The 18814-nt window shown below is 42.5% G+C and overlaps 1 protein-coding gene across 3 annotated transcripts in view; it reads left to right on the forward strand.

Moving 5' to 3' along the window:
• Positions 1-18814, forward strand: part of MID1 (midline 1) — a 415869-nt gene that overhangs the window by 207803 nt on the left and 189252 nt on the right. Inside the window, exon 1 of one of the 3 annotated variants that reach the window (XM_018043818.1) lies at positions 7320-7601. The exons of 1 other annotated variant lie outside the window; for it this stretch is intronic. The gene's annotated coding sequence lies outside the window, so the exon portion shown is untranslated. Of the gene's footprint in view, positions 1-7319; positions 7602-18814 lie in introns of those variants that run through there. One more of the 3 variants, XM_018043817.1, reaches the window with a different exon arrangement.

Genomic DNA, 18814 nt, shown 5'->3' on the forward strand with positions numbered 1-18814 from the left:
CCAGAGGCGAGGGGTTCCAAGTTCAACATTCTGACAGATTCTGGGGTCAGAGAAGTCTACTTCCTGCTCCAGATGGCCGTCTTCTGCGTCCTCACATGGTGGAAGGGGCAAGAGAGCTCTTTGGGATCTTTTTAATAAGGGCACAAATCCCATGCATGAGGGCTCCTCTAATGTTAGGATTTCAACATATGAATTTATAGAGGGACATGAATATTCAGTCCATAATTTGCCCAACTGTCCTGAAAAACCCTGGGCTCAAAGATGTCATTTGGTTTACCTGACACCTATTAGCCAGTTCTGTGGCCACATGCTTTGTCGCTCAGTCATGTCCAACTCTTTGCAACCCCATAACTGTAGCCCACCGGGCTCCTCTGCCCATGGGATTCTCCAGGCACAAATACTGGAGTGGGTTGCCATTTCCTTCTTTAGGGGATCTTCCCAATCCAGGAATCGAACCCAAGTCTCCTGCATTGCAAGCAGATTATTTACCATCTGAGCCACCAGGGAGGTCAACTCCAAGAATGGATTCCAAATTATATTTGTAACCCATGCTTGTAAGAAAGCCTTCCTCAGCGATCAATGCAAAGAAATAGAGGAAAAGAACAGAATGGGAAAGACTAGAGATCTCTTCAAGAAAATTAGAGATACCAAGGGAACATTTCATGCAAAGATGAGCACAATAAAGGACAGAAATGATATGGACCTAACAGAAGCAGTAGATATTAAGAAGAGGTGGCAAGAATACACAGAAGAACTGTACAAAAAAGATCTTCATGACCAAGATAATCATGATGGTGTGATCACTCACCTAGAGCCAGACATCCTGGAATATGAAGTCAAGTGGGCCTTAGAAAGCATCACTATGAACAAAGCTAGTGGAGGTGATGGAATTTCAGTTGAGCTATTTCAAATCCTGAAAGTTGATGCTGTGAAAGTGCTGCACTCAATATGCCAGCAAATTTGGAAAACTCAGCAGTGGCCACAGGACTGGAAAAGGTCAGTTTTCATTCCAATCCCAAAGAAAGGCAATGCCAAACAATGCTCAAACTACCACACAATTGCACTCATCTCACATGCTAGTAAAGTAATGCTCAAAATTCTCCAAGCCAGGCTTCAGCAATACGTGAACTGTGAACTTCCAGATGTCCAAGCTGGTTTTAGAAAAGGCAGAGGAACCAGAGATCAAATTGCCAACATCTGCTGGATAATGGAAAAGCAAGAGAGTTCCAGAAAAACATCTATTTCTGGTTTATTGACTATGCCAAAGCCTTTGACTGTGTGGATCACAATAAACTGTGGAAAATTCTGAAAGAGATGGGAATACCAGACCACCTGACCTGCCTCTTGAGAAACCTATATGCAGGTCAGGAAGCAACAGTTAGAACTGGACATGGAACAACAGACTGGCTCCAAATAGGAAAAGGAGTATGCCAAGGCTGTATATTGTCACCGTGCTTATTTAACTTCTATGCAGAGTACATCATGAGAAACGCTGGGCTAGAAGAAGCACAAGCTGGGACAAGATTGCCCGGAGAAATATCAATAACCTCAGATATGCAGATGACACCACCCTTATGGCAGAAAGTGAAGAGCAACTAAAGAGCCTCTTGATGAAAGTGAAAGAGGAGAGTGAAAAAGTTGGCTTAAAGCTCAACATTCAGAAAACGAAGATCATGGCATCTGGTCCCATCACTTCATGGGAAATAGATGGAGAAACAGTGGAAACAGTGTCAGACTTTATATTTTTGGGCTCCAAAATCACTGCAGATGGTGATTGCAGCCATGAAATTAAAAGACGCTTCCTCCTTCGAAGGAAAGTTATGACCAACCTAGACAGCATATTCAAAAGCAGAGACATTACTTTGCCAAGAAAGGTCCATTTAGTCAAGGCTATGGTTTTTCCAGTGGTCATGTATGGATGTGAGAGTTGGACTGTGAAGAGGGCTGAGTGCCGAAGAATTGATGCTTTTGAACTGTGGTGTTGGAGAAGACTCTTGAGAGTCCCTTGGACTGCAAGGAGATCCAACCAGTCCATTCTGAAGCAGATCAGTCCTGGGATTTCTTTGGAAGGAATGATCCTGAAGCTGAAACTCCAGTACTTTGGCCACCTCATGTGAAGAGTTGTCTCATTGGAAAAGACTGATGCTGGGAGGGATTGGGGGCGGGAGGAGAAGGGGACGACAGAGGATGAGATGGCTGGATGGCATCACTATTTGATGGGTGCGAGTTTGAGTAAACTCCAGGAGTTGGTGATGGACAGGGAAGCCTGGCATGCTGCGATTAATGGGGTTGCAAAGAGTCGGACACAACTGGGCGACTGAACTGAAGTGAACCCATGCTTGTGGTACATCATGTTGCTCTCGTTAATCAAGTGACAGAAACTAACTTAATGAATACTTGTACTCAGTGAGTAGCAACTTGTTTCTTTTTTATGACATCCTAGAAGAACTATAGGCGGGGTTTTCTTTTCTTATTTTTAATTTCTTTTTCTAAGTAGGGACTCGTGTCACTGTCCATGTAAACTGCCTTCGCTAATCACTTCAACTTTTCCATGGCCGCCATAAGTATACAACTGGATTTCTGGAACTTCTGAGGGAGAATAAAGTCTTTCCATAGGCCCTCAAGACTGTGCCCTTGCACCAGGCATTTCTCAGGTGACTGAATTAGTCACCTTCAGCTTGGTTTTCATTGACTTTTGATGTGTCCTGATACATATTTCAATACAATAGTCAACCATTTTTTACATACGCATATTCCCATATCCTTTTGCGTAACAGAACACTGAAAGAGGTGGCACCATTACTGCTAATTGTCCTCTCGGGTGCCACCCCAGTGTCCATCCATGTCTAGTAGGGCCTGTCCAGGATCACTGACCCAGGAATCCATGTTATGCTTGCTGTAGAGGTCTGTTTATATGACCAGACCTGCACTAAACTACACAGGATTACCACCTCCGCTGCTGTCTTAAGAAAGATCTGCTAAGACTACCTCATCCCTTCAGCTGATGTTTGTAAATGCTGTTAGTCACAGACCAAGAACAGAACATCTGAACCTTTAGTGAAGCACGTTTCTTTCTTTGCTCCAATTTACTTGCTTATGCTGTTTCCAGTATGTGGATCTAATGCTCACTTAATGGATGACCCCTAAAGTGCCGTTTATTGGATCTGAAATGTTGAAGAGGTCTGTTTATTGGTAAATGAAAAAGTAGACTTCATTTATTTACATTGTTCCCTTTTCTTAAAATTTTTAGGGATGATTTCTGGAGATAGCATATTTTATAACCCAAAGCAGGTTAGGGACTTCCCTGGTGGTCCAGTGGTTAAGACTGCGCTTCTAATGCATGGGGTGCAGGCTTGATCCCTGGTCGGGGAACTAAGATTTCTCATGCTGTGCCATGTGGGCAAAACATAAAAAAGAAATTAAAAAAAAACTTTTTTAAAAAAGCAAAGTAATTCTCACTTCAAACACTTAAGTTTAATTGCTGTAGCGATTGGTCATGATCAGACCTTTGGTTTTTTAACTTTGCCTCAACAATCCTGTCTGTTCTTATATTTTGGCGCAGATGAAATGGTGCATATTTGTAAAGTGCTTGGCAAAATGCTTGGCTCATAGTAGATACTCACAAGAAGTGTTTGTTAATAACACCACTGTAGGCATTCCTGTCCTTCTGCATAATGAGAAGATGGAAGAGAGAACTAGCAACCCATCATGGTATGTCTTACTGATGGAAGTGCCCTTTTTTTTGGTTTGTGTTTTTAATTGCTTTATAGTGTAGTCTTGGTTTCTGCCATACATCACCATGAATCAGCCATAGGTATACATATGTCCCATCCCTCTTGAACCTCCTTCCCCCCTCCCATCCCATCCGACCCCACTAGGTTGTCACAGAGCACTGGGTTGAGCTCCCTGTGTTATACAGTAACTTCCCATCAGCTGTCTGTTTCACATATGTTCACGTATATATTTCAATGCTACTCTTGCAATGCCTCCCCCCCACCCCCCCACTGTGTCCCTAAGTCGGTTCTCTGTGTCTGAGTCTCTGTTGAAACTGCCCTTTCATATACCTCCCAGAGATTATTGTACACATTTCTCCCAGAGACCTTGTCATCTAGAGCTGATGTTTTTTATGTTGATGCAGAAGTGTGTGATGGCTTCATATAAAAATGTAGAAAATAGACTGTCTCACAAATATGTCCATGAAGCTAAGATTCTGTTTTAGGACGCTAATCTCTTGTCTTGCACTCTGACTTTGGTTGCACATGGGAGTATTAGAATAAAGATGGTATTATGGGGACTCCCTGCTGGTCCAGTGGTTAGGACTCAGTGCTTTCACTGCCATGGCCGCAAGTTCAATCCCTGGAGAGGGAAGAAGGTACCACAAGCCACATGGTATGACCAAAAAATAAATAAAAAAGATGATATTATGCTTATTGTTTTCATAAGTGCAGGACAGATTTTGAATTATGGTTAAAAAAAAAGGTAACTGTAATAGTGTAATTTGTCAAGCGATTCTTTTCCCTTTAGTAATGTGGCAGTGGCTGCAGTCCCGTTGATGTCCATAGCTCAGGAAAGCGTTTCATTCCCTTTCCACACACGTTTTGTTTGTTGACTTCCTCCTGTGCTGCTGGTGCATCGGTACAGTGAAAGTATCTGGGGTTACAAAGATGAATCGGACATCATTCTTGTTCTTGAGAGTTCTCTAGTTTCTAGAAGAGACAGACTGAAGAAGATATGATTACAGTGCCACATGGAAGTAAAACAGCAGAGATGTAGCATGGTTTGCTCAAGCTGGTGCTTACCGTCTCCTGGCTCAGTGTACCTCTGTGTTTAGGGTCCTTACTGTGGAAAAGGAGGGAATATTTACACTACGAAAATTGGCAAAGGATTCAGACAAGGTGAAAAATGGTGCTGTCCCATAGAGTAAAAATGCAACATAATTATCAACTCTAACTTGAGAAAATATAGGCTATCTCATTTCAAAGCTAATTTTTAGATCATGACATATGTGTACCATGACTTCAGGATTTTAAAGAAAAAAAAATCTGGGTATAAGCCTGTCCTGGCTTACTCTGTTCGATGGCTCAGACGGTAAAGAATATGCCTGCAAGGAAGGGGATGTGGGTTCAATCCCTGGGTCGGGAAGATCCCTAGAGAAGGAAATGGCAACCCACTCTACTATTCTTGCCTGGAGTATCCCATGGACAGAGGAGCCTGGTCGGCTACAGTCCATGTTGCAAAGAGCCGGACACACTGAGCGAGTAAACAACAACAATGACGACAAATCTTGCCTTTTTTTTTTTTTAAGAGCTGGTTGTCAAACATTTACTAACACACCACTGAATGTCTATAAACTACAGAGTGAAGAGAAGGGATTACTTTGTCTTGGGACATTTGGGGAAGCCACAAAATAGTGGTGACGTTCTGACCTTGTAGGATGCAGTAGGAATGGGCCAAAGGAGAGGAAAGATGGATGAAACTTTGACAGGGCACAGAGCCTGTGAGCGGAAATCCAAACTCATATTTTCCTCAGAGGTGATGACAGCAGAAGGCAAATGCAATCGTGAGAAGCTTCTGTTGAAGGTGATAAAAAGATATGCCTTGGGACTTCACTCTGGTGATATTTCAAGGCAGCAGCCCTGGGTAATTTCCTGTGTCCTGGGGCTCAGGGTATACCTAGGGCAGGAACAGATACAGTATTTCTTTGAAGTGAATCAGAGCCCTCTGCACTTGAATAAAATGCAGATTCCCAGGCTTCTCCTCAAACCTATTGATCAAATTCCCTTGGAGTCACAGGCCCAGGACTGGCATTTTTCACAGTGTCCCCAGAAGTTTCCTTGGACAGTTAAGTTGGAGAACCAGTATTTTTGTTTTGTTTTTGAAAATGAGTATTTCAAAGGCAGTCCATCAGTGATTCTCCATTGGGCATGATTTCTCCCTTGGTGTTGTCTGGAGACATTACTGATTGTCATGACTGTGGAAGGGTTCCTTGTATCTGGTGGCCTGAGGCTAGAGACACTGCCGGACATCCCCCAGTGCACAGCACAGCGCCCCCCCAGCGGAGAATGATCTGACCCTAAATGTCAATAGGGTTGAGGCTCAGAAACCCTGGTCTAGGCCCTGTAGTAAATACATGAAGAGGACTGAAGTCTGGTTGTGTCACTGGGTGGTTCCTTACCTTGCTAAGGTGGGGGGCTGGAATGGGGTTATGGACCTCCATGTCCAGATATGGGGCCGCCAAGTTTTCTTGGAACTGGGCAGAGCTGACATCTACTGAATCCATACAGATGATACGCTGGAAGCTGCTCATTCATTGATTTGCTAAGCTTTTTTTTTTTCCTCCCCTCTGATACCAAAAATTTTTTTCTTTATTGAATTATTCTCACAAAATTTTTGCTACTTCTTTGGGAAAAAGCATTGCTCAGCTTGTGCTGGTAATTTTTTTTTTCCATCCAAAAAACAGAGTGACCTTGAGACCATATTGCTTAAGAATTGAAAAGCGTTCCTGTTTATAGAAAATACAGAAAGCAAACTTTGGAAATTCTTTTTCAAAGAATTTAAGTTTAAATTACAAACTTAAAACTTCAGGGTTTAAGTGTGTAAGAAGCCAGCTCTCTTACTGAGATCCTGTCCAGCTTGTCTCTTTGAATAAGTTCACCAGGGTGAACTTGAGTGAAAGGTAGACACAAGTCTTTAATTATTTTTTCTTCTTAACCAAACCTCAGTGCCTATTTTTCTAATAACAGTTTTATTTAAAATTGTGCCTTGGGCCCTTATTGGGTAAAGATTCTTGTTCATTTCCCATGTTTCAGCAGACTTGCGTGCCGGTTCCCATTAAGATCTGTCTCTTAGATGCAAAGTTCATCTATATGGAAGCGAGGTGGATGACATCCACCCCCCCACCCCGAGTGCTGGTTTCGGTTCAGGTGTTCTGAGTAACAATTAGGTTCCCTCCCCAGTGTTCCGTGCGAGATACCCTTTCCGAAACCCGCCTGGGTCCTGCGTGTGGCACTTTTCTGCTTGCAGTCGTTTTGTCCCTCTCAAATGCTTGCGTGCTTTTAGGGAGCTCTTAAAAGGCCAGGCCTTAAGCTAGTTAAGCTTTGAGGCGAGCCGGAGCTGCGAGATAAGAATAGAACGCATCTTTTACTCCGGGAGCTGGGGAGGCTGTTTCCAGCTGCTTCCAGTCATTGAAATCCTGAAAGCTCTCTAATCCTCGCGGAGGCAGCCCCTCCGGCTCCCAGGGCCCACCCCCTTCTCCTGATTGGCGAGGCTCCTCCGGGGCCCCCGCCAGCCACCTACGACGTCTCTGAGACCCAATTTGAAATAAGAGCCAGGCGGTCCCCGCTTCCCTGCGCCCGACTTTTCATAGGCTGGGAAGCGAAGCTTGAGAAACTTGACGTTGTCTTGGGCAGAGTGCGTGTAGCAACAGATCAAAGGAAAAAGGGGAAGAAAACGTGTTCTCAGCTGCCTGGCGAACTCGCTGAGTTGCTTTTGTCTTGCGGGCTTCTGCTGGCTTTGGTGTTTCCCCTCGGAAGACCGCGGCGTGGGCTTCCAGGCGGCTCGCTCCCTGCTGGATGGGTGATGGAACTCTAAACATGAGGCAGGTGAGCTCCGGGGGCTGCAGGGGCGGGAGGAGAGGGAGGGCGCAGCGTGGGACCCCTGGGATGTGACTCTGGAGGGCTGGCCGGATGAGCAGATGCCTGGCCGAATGGTTCCATTTGGCGGAAGAACGGGGCTGCCTTTTCCTAAAGTAACCCATGAAGCAGATCTCCTGAGGTTCCCCCCACTTCTGCCTCTAATGGGGATTGGCGATGTCAGGCAGTCATTGTAAAAGGCTTGAACGCGGTTCGTAGAACATGTAAATCACTTCTAGTTTGCGGTGGCTGGAAGGTATTGTTCGAGATCTATCTGAAGCTCTGAGGCTCTTTCCTGTGCTTTGGGTGAGAATAAAGACAACGGAATATCCTGAAAAAGAATTGAAGGGGGCCTCTTATCTCGTTTGGGCTTCCCATCCTGAGCACTTACTGTGTTTATGGCTGCGAAGGTGGCACCAGCCCGAAATGAGCAGACAGCCCTTCCAGGAAAATTGCGTTTTCTGTTCTAGCAGTTTTGAAACTGTTATTGCTTCTGGACAGGAGAGGACAGCCCTGAGAGTAGCGAGCTGAGAAAGGGCTCGGGGATTACTTCCAGGAGTCTTTGAAAAGAATTCTAAACCAGCAGCTTCTTCCGTGGCCGCGGGGCATGATGATAAAATTTCTTATCAGCCTAAGTCGAGGTTTATAGCTCTGCCTGTAAGAAAAGCAAAAAGTGAGTGTACAAAGCCAAGAAAAGGGTGTGATTTATAACAACCAAAGTTATAGAAGAATCTTATGTCAATATTTCAGTATCAAGATCCGTGCTCGTATAAGGGGCAGAGAAACTGGAAAAACATGTAGTAGGCTGGCAAGGGTAGAAAACTCTGAGAGGAGTGATATTGACTTTGCCAGCTCTAAGTAAATGTGGGTGGGAAAAGTTAGCATCCATGTGACCACCAGGAAAACTCTGCACTTTCTTCTAAGTGGGTTGGGCATTCCCCACCCTGTGCGCTTTGGGGTAAGTGAGTTGCATAAGGAGCAAACTTTCTGTTTTGGGGCTGGAGCGAGGGGGTTAGAACTTTCCCTTTCCTGTAGTCTAGGGCAGTGAAGCAGAGCCCCCTCTGTACGATCCGGTTTCAAAAAGACCCTCTGCCTTCTTGCCTCCTCACTAAGTAAGTGTGCTTGCTTGGCAAGTGGCAGGGAGTGCAGAAAAGTAGGCTTACACTCGCAAACACTTGTGTGTTTTCAGTGAATTGCTCTTCCTCTTCCTGGAGACTGGGGCTGTTGATCAGTTTCAAGTTCTGCAAACTCACAGTTTGACCCCCCTTCTTTTTCTGTTGAGCAGTCCTCATAGGATGAGGGAAAGAAGCAAGAAGCCTAAATGGAAAGGATTTAGCCAAAGGAAAAAGGAACACAAAACATTTTTGACAAAGGTCCTGGTCTGGAACAAAGAAGTCATTTGATCCGTTGCAGAGCCACCTGTCCTCTTGGTATCTGAGCTCACTTTTCAGAATCCCTGTTCCCACACAATTCCTCTGGAATGGAGGCACTCCCTGTGGATGCCAGAGGCATGCTGTCCGAAGCTTGGCACAGGTTTTCCCATGCCTTGCTCCTTGTGGCATTCGCATAAATTGGACTTCAGCCCAGTCATGAAGTTTTAAGGGTACACATGGAGTAACTCAGTCATTTAATGAATGAGCAGCTTTTCACCCCATAACTGTATGCCCAGTAATTTTTTTGGCCTGTTTGGTACTTGAAAAGAGGGTGGACTAGGGGTGGGATGACAGGGAAAGAAGTGGGGGGTGTGGAGTCAGGACTCTTTGGAAGAATCTAGGCAGTTCCAGCGACTCGGGAATCTGACACATTGTTCTGCAACAGGAATGTGGAGGGGAATGAGATGGTGGAGTTACTGGCTTGGATTAAGCCCAACTTGATATGAGTTTCTCTTTGGGGGAAACTCGTCCAGGTGAGGGTGACTCGCACCCACCCATGAATTTGTCATCTCAGCCCGGCAGCTCCAGCTGGGCTTGCAGGGTTAACTATCAAAGAGACCCATGTGTCACCAGCTCAGCAATGAAATCCAATCTCTTCCCCGAGGAGTGATCCATCCCCAGGGCTGCACATACTCTGAACAATGGCGTGGCAGCCAAGAGACCCCCGCCCTTGACTAGCCACAGTGGTTAGCCATAAATGGCCAGCAGAATTAGAAAGCTGCCTGACTGGCCATGAGATTCAGAGGGGTTTTGCCTTCTGCCAGGTGGGAGGAAGAAGAACTGGTGCAGAGGGATAGTGTTCTTTGAGGATTCCTAAAGTTACGCTGAGTTGGGCCAAAAGAAAAGGGTGAACCTGATTTGCCTCTATCAGGAAGTCATTTTAAAGTGTGTGCCAACCTTTCTCTGCCCACTGATCATAAATGGGAAACTTCTGAAACTTCCTTGAGCAGGAATTTGCTGTGTTCCCAGGCAAAAAGAAAGGCACGGCCACCTGTTCAAGCAGCCCAGCCAAAAACAACAGGTTTGCCTGTGGCATTCCCACAACTGCAGATGCCCTCCTCAAATGGCACACCACCCATTGTCCCTGCAAATGAGAAGACCAAATAATTGTCTCTCGAGCTAGGGGGAAAAAATCAGGTTCTTCAGACAACATTGCCTACCAGATGTATTTTGGGTCTTTAATACGTGATGATTTTAGGAAATACTCCAAGAAAAGAGGGTGCTCACTCTATTTCTGATGACCTGAAATCATTGCAGTTGCCTGTAGCATGAAGGGAAAGAATGAGGTATTAACCAGCGCTTTAAGCAGCTGCTAAATTCTTGCATGGCTGGGATAGTGCTATTACAAGGAAGTTGTGACTCAGTTTGATCAGTTTTGCATTCTTCAAATTCGAATTAAAATGCCCAAAGACATCTGGTTTAATAAAGAATGTCTTTGTATTAGTCTTTCCTTTGAGGATTAGAGAGTCCTTTACAAACACGATCTATTTATTCTCTGCCATATCCCCAGGAGAGAATGAGATGGCAATTTGATCCTCGTTGAAAAAAATGGTGAGGTGAAGGCAGAGAAAGGTGAAGTAGAGAGATACAAGGCAAAGTAGGTACAAGCCTGAGATGAATGCTACCCAGCCGGAAAGACAGACAGCTTGCACAGGCTCAGAATGGCCAGTGAGTGGAGGGATTAAAGGCAACTCTGTTACAGCTTCCCTTTTCTTATTCTAAACCAGCATATATTGTCCCAAGTACGTTTTATGGTTTTCTTCATTTGAAAGTCAAGTCTGTAAAAGTGTAAAAGGCATTTCTGTTCTCATTTGTCCCAACATTGAGATCAGGCAGTTTTTATGACATCACCTAGACAGATACTGAAACTAACCAGAATTTAAAGTCTGTATCTGAGACATGGTCCTATCACCAGATACTGTAGGGTTTTTAAGTTTTTGCACATGGTTTGGAGGTCCAGTATCTTCAACACACCTTAGAATTTTCATTTATTCCCTACTATCTCTCCTTGGCAGGGAATTTTATAATTGTGGCTTGTTGTCAGATTAAAGATCTTTATTGGTCGTGTTGAAATAGTTTTTTCGAGTTGGCTTTTCCTTGCCATTCGTTAGGACCTGTGCTTGTAGTTTGCTTGACTAGGGACTGCATAGGCTGTGAGCAAATCCTTTAATTGATACTTGCATGTTATCCTCAGACATTCCAGCAAGTTTTAAGGCTAAGTGTGTATGTGGATGTCTCCTGGCTTTGATCCCTTGTGTGGTAAATAGACATTCAAGGTAGCCATGGCAACCTGGGCTGTGCATTGGTGAAAGAGGGGGATTTGGTCACTGGACAAAGAGTAATTTGTTTGATTAGAAAAAGGTGGGACCGATCAGAGCATTTTTTAAAACCTGCGTGATTTAGGGATCACAGTTCATCCAAACCATTTAGATTTTTCCCAATAGACAAAAAGAATGACTGGCTAACTGCAACCAGCGTATGTTGCCGACGTAAATACTTTTTTATCAAGTGGTTGCTACTTTCAAAAAGCTACTAATAAAATGAAAGGGAAGTCCAAAGTATTATATCAGTTTTCCTGTTGTACATAGTATGAATTTTCAGAGCTTGGTGGAATTTTAAAAATACCCAAAGCTGATTGGGCAGTGTGCATTTCAGTTATCCACCTGCAGAGGTCAGGCTTGAAGTGTCTATGGTGGAAGGCCAGGCACTGGACACTGCTGCTGGGAACTGGGATCAGTCAGAGAGAATTGTTCAGCTTTTTTGGATCAGTTAGTTAGCGATTCTTTAATCTTGTGACCAAAGCCACAGATGAAACTGAGTTCATTCAAGGAAGAGAATATCAAATACACCATGATTAAAGAAAGGGCTCCAAAAGCCAGGTCAAATAGGAATCTAATCTCCATTAAGATACAGGACAGTTTATCAACACAATGCTTTTTGGCTCATTATCAACTCCTTTTATTTCACATGAAACCCATCCCCGAGGTTTTGTTGTAGAAGATTGTTTGCCTTGTTTTATGAAGTGGCATAGAAATTCCTTTAAATGGAAGGACAAAATATTAGGGACTCTTCCAGATCCATGTGAACTTTCTTCCCTCCAGGGAAAGATATTTCATTGACATGAGCAGGAAAGTTAATGCCTAAGGAAGGTCATGTGATGTTAAAGAGGTCAGAAAATTTGAGGCACGGAAAAAAAAAATAATGCTAAGGGAGGACTTGGCTGTAAAACAAAGAAAAACCACAAAACCTTAATAACTTGTGTGCTTTGTGCTATAAAAGAGAAGTTCTCGGTAAAAAGAGCAACAACAACAACAAAAAGGAAGAGGTGCTGATCATTAGCAGTAGATTTTTATATGTAGTCAAATATTTATGATGTTGTTTAATTGCTAAGTTGTCTTCGACTCTTTTGCAACCCTATGGACTGTAGCCCACCAGGCTTCTCTGTCCATGGGATTTCCCAGACAAGATTCCTGGAGTGGGTTGCCATTTCCTTCTCTACTATTTATGACGAAATAGTACAGAAAGGAGAAATAATATACAGATTCTCCTTCATTTCTTATATTATTCAAAGACATTTACTGAGTGCTTACAGAATTAGTATATTCATAGTTCATTCAGTAAAACTACCCTGATTCCCTGGAGACTCAGCGGTAAAGAATCCACCTGCCAATGCAGGAGACTTGGGTTCCATCCCTGGGTCAGAAAGATCCCCTGGAGGAGGGCATGGCAAACCACTCCAGTATTCTTGCCCAGAAAATCCTATGGACACAGGGGCCTGGTGGGCTATAGTCCATGGGGTCAAGAAACAGTCAGATACAACTTAGTGACTAAACACCGATGACAACAACAATAAATGATTATTATATGCCAGGCCACTTTTGGGTTGCAGACATGATTTTGATACAGGCCCTGCGCTCAAAGAACTTTTAATTTTATGTCTACTTTATTATACCAATAGCACAGTGTAAGTTATGCATTGGTAAAATGCCTGCTCGTTAATAACTATAATTATATGATTAAGAATTCACTTAATAAATTGGTGGTAGCCAAAAATTTACTGAACTGAGAAAGCTTGAGAAAGGATTTGTAATTGTGAGATTTAATTTTTACCCACATATCCATTTGTGGGAATGTATGAATTTCTAGTTTAAATAAATGTATGCTAATTAGTAAACAGTCATTTAATTCATTTTTCTCAATAGGGAAAAATAACTCATAGGTGGTGGTCCCCCAAATCTAGGAATGCGTGATGTTCTCAGAGTTTGTTGTTTGAAACCCAGAACACTTTCCAGTGAGAAATGGTGCCTAATTGGGAATCAAATAATATTTTAAAAAGTAACCAGTCTGATTAATGACAGATGAAGTTCTGCATTTTGAGGGCACGCCTCCACGTTGTACAGGATGGAACATGGAGAAGGGGTTGTATACTTTCGGTAATAGGCTAGTCTTAAAATACCTAAGGTAGGTAAAGTTTGCACTAGTTTTCACCCTTTTCCACGTTTCTCGTATCCTCTGGGTCGCACTGGGATATCTCTCCTAGACATATCCTAAAACCCAATCAACCGAGCTTCCATCATTGCTTCTTCTTCCCTCCCTCCCCTCCCCCACCTCCAAACCACACTCTTGTTTCCTCTAGACAATGGTCTTGACCAGATGTTGGGAGAAAAACGACGTGAATGTGCTAAAGCTCATGACTCTTTGCCCTTTAACCCCCAGGATGAATCTTTTTTTTTTTTTTCTGGACAAATCTTTAATTGGGGACATAGCAGGCACTAGAGCCTGGAGCTGCAGAAATCACAAATGCCCTTTCAGGGACAATATTTGTGGGCAGGGTCATGCCTTGAGCAGACAGGACTTGCTGGTGTGTGTGCCCATGGTCACACTTCTTCACTAGTTCCTTTCTCAGCATCCTGCCTGAATTTCTGGACTCCCTGGGGTCTTTGTGAGTGACACCTAGGGGGCCAAGTGAGGGGAGTGATGTCATTTGTGGGTTTGTTGTTTGTAAGTACAGGCTTTGTACGCTGAGCACTGTCTACTTGGATCAGAGTAAATGGAAAGGATATAGCTGCAACTTCCTCTTATCCACACAAGTATTGGAAATGGTGTATTTATTTCCAGTTATTCCTTTGTCTGCCTATCTTGGGACTGAGTTAGTCAAGAACATGAGTTAAAATACCTGTTAACACATTATTGACCAGGAGATTTTTTGCAGAAGCTAATGCCTGTGGCTGGTGATTTGTTTTGTGAGTGAATGTTGAAACATCTCAAGTCAATAACGTTTGGGTAACAATAGATGTATTCATACATCTCTGGTCAGTAAGTTGTTCATTACCTTGAAAGCTCAAGTCCAAGCACAGTGCCTGACTCACAATAAGAATCCATAAATATTTTTTGCCATTTGCAGCAACATGGATGAACCTAGGGATTGTCCTATTAAATGCAGTCAGCCAGACAGAGAAAGAAGCATCATGATATTGCTTACATTGTGGAATATTAAAAAAAATGAAATTATATACAAAGCCAAAATAGGCCCACAGGAAAATAGGCCATAGGAAACAAACTTAGTTACAAAAGAGAAAAGGAGGGGATGAATTAGGAGTTTGGAATGACTGTATACACACTACTATATATAAAATAGATAATCAGCAAGGCCCTACTGTATAGCACAGGGAACTATACTCAATATTTTGTAATATCCTATAAGGGAAAAGAATCTGAAAAAAAATAGTTGTTTAGTCACTGAGGCATGTCTGACTCCTTGTGACCCCATAGACTGCAGCATACGAGGCTTCCCTGTCTTTCACCATTTCCTGGAGTTTGCTCAAACTCATATTCATCGAGTCGGTGATGCCTTCCAACCATCTCATCCTCTGTCGTCCCCTTCTCCTCCCGCCTTCAATCTTTCCCAGCATCAGAATCTTTTCCAGTGAATCAGCTCTTCGCATCAGGTGGGCAAAGTAGTGGAGCTCCAGTTTCAGCTGAGTCCCTTCAATGAACATTCAGGATTGATTTCCTTTAGGATTGACTGGTTTGATCTCCTTGCAGTCCAAGGGACATTCAAGAATCTTCTCCAGCACCACAATTTGAAAGCATCAATTTTCTGAAACTCAACCTTCTATGGTCCAACTCTTATATCCATACATGACTACTGGAAGAACCATAGCTTGAACTATATGGACCTTTGTTGGCAAAGTGATGTCTCTGCTTTTTAATATGCTTTCTAGGTTCATTATAGCTTTTCTTCCTGGGAGCAAGTGTCTTTTAATTTCATAGCTGCAGTCACCATCTGCAGTGATTTTGGAGCCCAAGAAAATAAAATTTGTCACTGTTTCCACTGTTTCCCCATCTATTTGCTGTGAAGTGATGGGACCAGATGCCATGATCTTATTTTTTCTAATGTTGAGTGTTAAGCCGGCTTTTTCACTCCTCTCTCACTCACATCAAGAAGCTCTTTAGTTCCTCTTTGCTTTCTCCTATCAGAGTGGTATCATCTGCATATCTGAGGTTATTGATATTTCTTCAGGCAATCTTGATTTTTAGCTTGTGCTTTATCCAGCCCAGCATTTCACATGATGTACTCTGCATATAAGTTAAATAAGCAGGGTGACAGTATACAGCCTTGACAGACTCCTTTCCCAGTTTTGAACCAGTGTGTTGTTCCACGTCCTATTCTAACTGTTGTTTCTTGACCTGCATACAGATTTCTCAAGAGGAGGCAAGTAAGGTGATCTGGTATTCCCATCTCTTAAAGAATTTTCCACAGTTTGCTGTGATCCACATAGTCAAAGGCTTTAGTCAGTGTAGCAGATGTAGATGTTTTTCTGGAATTCCCTTGCTTTTTCTATGATCCAACGGATGTTAGCAATTTGATTTCTGGTTCCTCTGCCTTTTCTAAATCCAGCTTGTACATCTGGAAGTTCTTGGTTCATGCACTGCTGAAGCCTAGCTTGAAGGATTTTGAGCATTACCTCAAAAAAAATAGTGATACATATGTGTGTGTATGATTCATTTGGCTGTACGGCTGATAATAACACAACTATACTTCAATAAAAATTAAAATTTTAAAAATAATAAATATTTTTCAGGTGCATCCTGGATGAATTTTGACAGCCAAGAAAATGGAAAATGCTCTTGAGTATGAGAAAGAAAGGGCATTAGAAAGGTTGGGGGAACAGCATGAACTGAATAGACTGCCGCTAGAGAAAAATGAAAATAGTTTGCCATTGCTTAACCACCTAGGCCTCCCGGTTGTGTTCTGCATGAGGCCACAACTCAGAGTGTGGCAGGTAGCTTGTCTTATGGGGCTACAGAAGTGATTAAGAAAGGGACATGTCCTCCAACAGCTCAAAACCTAAAAACAAAGATGGAATCTGCTGCTTGCACTCATTGAGCCAAACCTGATGTTTTAGCCTTTGCTGCATGTACAGTGGGTTTATTTTGCCAGGTGAGTGGCATGTCCGAGGTGACTCAGCAACTGAGAGCCTATTTCTGGAAGGACTCTGAACTCTTCCACTTTATCTCATGCATATGGCAGCCACATTTTCTGCAGTGAAGCTCAAGTCATATGCTGGACACAGCATTTTCACTGTTTCTGGTGTTATAGACTATCTGAGAGTTATGGTTAAAATGATGAAATAGAAATTTCTGAGAGATTGAGTGGTTTATGGAGACAACAGGACTAATACATTTTCAAAGGGTCCATATGGTAGACTGTGTTATCTGTTATCTATCCAGTTGTGAAGTGTGCCTTCAGTTGTATGTATTTGGAAGTGATCTTCCCTAAACAATTAGGAGAAAAGGAGCTGTTTGACAAATGGAGTGCCCTGCTGAGTTCCCAGTAGCTAGATGAATGGCCAGATAAGGCGAAATGTAAATGAAAGACGTCACCCAACATTAGAAGTCTACACAGGATCAAGTCTCCTATAGGAGATATGTTAGGAATTCAGACAAAAAGTGCTGATTAAAAGTTCAGCATTTGTGGGGTAAAGTGTTAGTACAGAGGAATGCATTACGTTCTATGAGGGAGCAAAGTTTACATTTAGAACGGGTGTCTCCTAGATTTCCCCATTTTATTCTCTATTGACTGTACCACATGCCTTCTAATTTGGATGTTTAGGGATCACGTGCTAATTTAATGTGCTAGTAAGTTCCAACAAATTGGCTAATAGGTTGATGGTTTATAATGAGTCAAGAATCAGCAAAGATTGTATCACTTTTAGGAGAAAATACTATCCAAAAAATCCAAGTAGTCTTGTTCTGTGGGGTTTTTTTTTACCATGCCACAGGGCACATGGGGTCTTTGTTCCTAGACCAGGGATCGAACCTGTGCCCCCTACACTGGCAGTGCAGAGTCTTAACCACTGGACCGCCAGAGTCCCCCAAGTAGTCTTATATTTAATTTTGTGCTATTTTGTCTATATAGTCTTGGCTCTGATTTTTGATACATATGAAAATGTCAGAGAGGAACAACTGGGAGGTTTATGTTTCCAAAGAAGAAAGTTTAAGGAGTGAGATGAGTCCTTGTGTGTGTGTGTGTGTTTTTTAACAAATGAGTCAGCTGAGCTTTGTGGAAATAGCTTAGGAAAGTGAAATGGGAACAATTAGAAGGGAGGAGAAAGTGTGCATTGTTTCAGTCAACCTATGGGGAAAGTGGAATAGAAAAATTGTCTATTCGGTAAGTGACTTGGTTTTTTTCATCGGTCAGTGTTTCAAGCAGATTTCTAAAGAAATAGTGATGAGGCATCCCTTGGCATATGGCTGTGAGCTAAAGAAGGAAACCAAGTTGTAATAATTGATAGAAAGAAGTAAGTATGGCTTTCTGAGTAGAGAAAAACATGATAGTAGACTATTCAGTAATGAATATTTATTGCTTAATACTTCTTAGCCTGGAAGAGACACTTTCTGAATATTTTGAACAGTTCCCCTTTCTAATATTTAAGCTGTCAGAATTGAATAGTTCACATGTAAACTACATTGTTTTGGTTTAACTAACAAAGAGTGATAAGACGTGAATAGTTTGTGACAGCCCGAACATTGATAACAGAAGACATTAATGCCTGCAGACACAGCCTACATGGTAAGATTCTGGGAGCAAAAATGCTTATTATGTTAGGCCAACGTGCTTTGACCTAGTTTTGCTTTTCTGCTTGGAAATTATGTCAGAATTCGTTACATCATCCCTGGGGATGAGCAATTGTATGTTCTTGTTTATTTCAGCATCATTTTATTCGGTTGTGTATTTACTTCTGACCTCCAAGAAGCCAAACTAATCCTCATTGACTTGCCTTTTCCTTTTGAAATGAGTCTCCTACATGCTAAAGAGAGAGGATTTTATGTATTAACAAAACAATCTAGGATGCAGTCTTCAAAGACATGAATTTCTCCTTGATGGGAGCCACAACTGCCCTCTTGAAGGCTCTAAGAGGCCAAGTAGTTTCCCTTTCTTTGTCTTATGGGAATGGTTCAGATTACTGTGCCAGAGTTGAATAACAAAAAAATTAAACAAGACAGGGAGGTTGATGGGGTACTTCTCAGCCCATCATCTTTAAGTTTGTCCATTGCATATTTCTGCTTTCTTCATCCAGTCAAAACTAGCCTGACATATTTTTCCTATTTAACATTTTTATTGAATAATTTTTGAAATGAATTATTTCCTCAGTTGATTTCAAACACATTTCCCCCTTGCCATTTAATACTTTGTATCACGAGGGGAAAGAACCGTTTAATTCTTTCATACATTTATGAATTCAA

This window comes from Capra hircus (genome assembly GCF_001704415.2).
Source record: "Capra hircus breed San Clemente chromosome X unlocalized genomic scaffold, ASM170441v1, whole genome shotgun sequence".
NCBI classification, from domain to species: Eukaryota; Metazoa; Chordata; class Mammalia; order Artiodactyla; family Bovidae; genus Capra; species Capra hircus.